Below are 5,086 nucleotides of genomic sequence, written 5' to 3'. Positions count from 1 at the left end.
AAAATAGAAAAACAACACTGCAAAACAAAAATGAGATAATACGAAACCTAGACACGAAAATACATCAAAAACATGACATTAAACAACCCAGATGTGATTTCTAGATATGAAATTTGCAAAGAAAAAAGACAAATAAAAAACATAGCCAAAATCATTGCAGATGCGAAGGTTGAGCAAAAACGTGGTAAGATCAGTTACAAATGCGAGATAAAAGAGAATTATCAGAAAATCTAACCTGCAACTTTTCAAAAACACAAATCTGGAAACAAGATGTTAAAATAAAAGGGACAAGAGTCCCATCGGGTGTTCCAAAATCTATATGGTGAAAATAGATGATGAAAATAATAATATTGAAACACTAACAAATATTCAACCACAAAAACCCTAGCCTAACAATGAAAAGCATCCACCATACACAAATGAAGATACCTAAGATCATGCAAATGAACAATAAAAAAACAAGATATACCATTCACATGTCAAGTAGGGTTTTAATCTCCATTGTCTCCTATCTCCATTGATCTTGTTTGATATTATTGCTCTCAGATTTTATGTGTGCACAAGAGCTCAACAAAGAACGGATTTTGGTTGATAGCTTGATCACAAAAAGGCATGATTGCATAAGATTTATTAGACACATTAATTATTGTTAGGAAAGGAAGAGGGCATCCTCTTATATAGAGAACATTGTAGGAAATGGAGGGATAAGATTGAGAGGTGTAAACGATAAATGGCCGGCTAGGATTAAAGGGTAGGTAGAGGAAATAATTGAATGATAGAGGGGGTAGGTAAGAGAAGAATAAAGAGATGAATGACATGTGTCATAGAGGAAAAAGCTAGTGATTTAATTAAATAAATAAAGATTTATTTAATTAATAGAGGAAGCGGGATAATTTAAATAAATAAAAGTATTTTTATAAATGAGGAAAAACTTAGAAGAGGATTAATGAATCAATTTATTTAATTAATAGAAGAATTAAGATAAAATAATTAAACAAATAAAACTATTTATTTAATTAGATAAAACAATTTTAGGTGTCTACAGATATGCCAAAACGGGATTCAGAATTAGTGCTCCATCATCTATCATTGTTTCTAGGAATCAATCCATACATGAAAAATTGCGATAAGATGCATCCATAGATTGCATTAAGAACTGGAGTTACAAAAAATGTGGGACGTGGGATTCATAAAACCCATTGATTATGGTTAGATTAGATTGCATTTGCATTTCATTTTCTTAAAAGCACTACATTGCATATAGTTTATTTTCAAGAACATCATATTCACCATTTTCATAGCATGTATTTTATGCATTCACATATAGCTGCATCAATAAAATAAGTAGATTGTCTTATTTAATCACTTCTCTACACATGAATGAAGCAATGGTGTAGTGTCGTAAATTGTACACCCTTGTAGGGTGGTACAATTTCACACTTAGGTTAGCACCTGCCTTAGTGTGTTTTTCATCTTGCATTTCTCATTCCCCTTTAAGCATTTAATTAATTAACTTACTTAAATCTATGGTTATGTCTCATCACTTTACATATTACAAAGTTGGGCCCTTTACCCTAAGCATGCCCCTTTTCATTTTATTCCTCCAATGAATCATTTAATGATAAACCCTAATTATGTCTTATTTTGACCGTTTGGGCCCAATTTCGCATATCAAGACATCTTGAAATCAACTGTAACTTTGGGAAGCACTCTAATATCATCATATCTAACAACACAAAAATTTGGTGAAAAGTTGGTCGAACCCTGGCAGAAATGCACATGGTCCATGAGTTTTTTCCTAAAATTTCGAGAGCACAATCCTATGATATGATAATGCTTAACCCCAAAATCTTAGTGGGAAATTTAAATCGTAGGTCGGCCTAAACATGAAATTAATATCTATGGTTTCATATTTAAGAGCTCTCTTTCTTCATTTGAAGGGGGCTTCTTCTAAGAATCTAAGGGCAGGTTTTTGGAGTATTAGAGCCTTCTTTGTAATGAAAGAGTAGATCTTTGAAGTATTAAACAACATGCAACATTAATCCATAAATCATTCATCAAGCATCATTTTATCAATTGGGGGATTTTGAAGATGTAGAAGAACAATAGGAGATCATCGACTGATGATTGGCTTGTACCTCTCCCTTGGGGTTGGGTATGGTTTCATGTTGTTTTCATGCCTTTGCATAAGATTTATTTTGATTCACATTCATGCTTTAGATCACTTTGCATTGTGGATTTAGAGCATTTACTTTGTCAATTATAAGCAATTAGGGTTTCCTCTTCAGGGTTGCTCTAGGTTGTTTACTTTCATTTATAGGATCTTTCATATACACAAGGTTCTAGCACACACATTTTCAGTATATTATCAGCTATTCATGGAGGTGGAAATCACCAACATAGGGATTTGACTAAGGCAAAACCCTATATAGCCACCCCAAACCTTCCCTTTTCAGTTGCAGGTGCGAAAACAGGAATCCAAAAGCAATTGCAAATCTGGAACAAGCATCAAAACCACTTAGAAGTCTAAGAAGTGCAAAAATGTATTAAGAACAGGGGCATGGTGCTTTTGTATTTCCTAGGATAGTGGCATAGCACCATATTCTTTCCCTTTGTCAGTAGGACTTGGCAGAACAACACCTTACAGATCTCAGAATCCCTCCTGTCATTTGGAGCTTGAGAATTGCAGAATTGGGACACTGACATGGCATCCTTATCCCAAACATTTCTACTCAAATTTCAGACATAGGTACACCTCTGGTTTTGCCTTCTGACCTATACTTTTCAGTAGTGCATCAGTTGCTCTTTGATCCGCATTCTTAGATTAGGATTGACTTGCTTATTTTCTTTCTAGGTTAGATTCTATTTTCCATCATTATTCTCTGTCATTTACAACAAAGGAATAGAAAATCTAAGAGGTAATCCATGACTCTCTCTTTCTCATAAGAAGTAGCTGATGTGCATTACCTCCATAGGCTCTTTTGTATTCTATGAGTGTGTATGAGAGTGGGATTAGGGTTTCCATACTTAGTCTCACTTTTTCGCCTACACATCTTTGGTGAACCTGATGTGAATATAATTTCATTTTAATTGCATTGAATTGTTAGATTTAGATCTAGTTTATTTAATTTTCTTTCAAAACAAAAAAGAGATAGGTTTCTTTCATTTTCTTTGCATTGTGTATTTAAGTTTCATCCAATTTTCATTTCAAAATGTCAGATTTCTATTTACAAGATGTTCATGGTTTTTATGATGTATGAAATTTTGTTGATTATGAGTTTATTAAAGATGAATTAGATGAGTCTCTAGATGATTTTTTGAACCCTAAGCCTTCTAAACCCTCATTTTGCCAAAAAATAATCAACCTTGTTACTATGTCATTTTGTGGTGATGAGAAAGATAAGTTGGATGATTCCTCTCATGGGTACATTCTTATTAACTCCTCCAATAGATATAGAAACATAGTTGATTCCCATGATTCCCTTTATGATTTTATGTCTCCTTTTGAGTCCAAGGATAATCCTTTCAATCACTATGATCATGATTTATTGGATGATGTCATTGATGACTTTATGTCTTTGCATAAAGTTTCAAACAAGAATAATGCATCTAAAAGGTTAATCAATATGATCAATGTGAATGAACATAGAAAACCACCTTTTGTTGTCCAAGGTGCTTTACCTTCTCAAAATTCACCTCTTCCTAATCAACCTCTTTTCACGGTTCAAGGTGGATATGGTCACGATTCCTTTAGCACTCCAAACAAACCTATGATTACGATTCAAGGAAGGAATCCCACTAAGAGTCCTTATAGCTATGCTAGAAAAATAACTAAGGAGAGTTATAATGCAATTTCCCATACTTATAAAACGTGAAACAATAGGAAAGCTAACCCTCCTCTGTTTGTTTCAACTCCTCTACCTAATCCTCAACTTAGTCTTCCTCAAGCACCTTGTATTTCACAAACCCTTGGTAAGGAATATGATCTTGTCGAACAAATTAAACCTACTCCTACCAAGATATCGCTTTGGGATTTTCTTTAAACTTCCTCAACTCATTATGGAATGTTACAAGATGCCTTGAAAACATTGAATTTCCCACTTGCAGTGACATCCAATAATATGGCTTCTTTGATTCACTCTATTACATCACCTAAGGCTCAGATTATGTTTACACAAGATGAGTTATTTTCTGTTAAAATTCAACAATAATATGATCCCTTAATGATTATGATTATCATAAATGATAGTGCGATAAGTAAAACATTAGTGGAAAATGGTTCTAGCCTTAATGTTTGTAGAATTGACTTTTTGCATAAGATCAATGTTGATACATCTCTTATTAAGCCCGCTTCTCTCACCATCAGTGGCTTCGATAATGTTGCTAAATTCTCACTACGTATCATGACCTTGCATGTTAAGGTAGGTCTTGTTTCTTTACCTACTCCTATCCATGTCATGTCTAGAGAGTTGACATATAAAAATTTTCTAGGAAGACCTTCGATTCATAGCATGCAAGTTGTGTTGGGAAAAATGGTGTCTCAACCTTGCATTTATGCGAGGTTACTATTTATAGTAAGTTTTTTATTTGAGCACGAAATGGTGCGAAACTCTCCCTGAAGCTTCTGGTTGGCTAGATAAGCATTCCGGTAAAGTTGCGTCGCAAGGTCACAGCCAGTTTTGAAGATATTAAAGTTTTCGTCTTGGAGGGGTGCAATAAAATGTTTAAACTTAATTTTGGGGACTTTAGAGGCTCCGAAATGCCCTGAAAAGTTGCCGTAACTGGCAAAGTGAGTTACAAGGTGATAGAGCACTTCGCGAGCTTTCCGGCGCTTCAAACGATTCATCAATCGGACACCCGGTTCTCAAGTTATGGCCTCTGGAAGTTTGTACTCCTGAAATAGGAAAAATAATTTGTATCGAATACATAAATGAGCTGTAAAAAGGGAGCGACACGTGTTGATGTGTGCTTTAACATGTCATAGAAGGGAGATAAGGTCAGCTACACCTTATTGGGTGGTTTTAGCCCATGGTTTTGTAATACCGTTTGACGGTTTCCTGTATTGTATCTCCTATTTATGAGGTGT

Source organism: Cryptomeria japonica, chromosome 8 (assembly GCF_030272615.1).
Source record: "Cryptomeria japonica chromosome 8, Sugi_1.0, whole genome shotgun sequence".
Classification (NCBI taxonomy): domain Eukaryota; kingdom Viridiplantae; phylum Streptophyta; class Pinopsida; order Cupressales; family Cupressaceae; genus Cryptomeria; species Cryptomeria japonica.
This window is presented reverse-complemented; position numbering follows the sequence as displayed.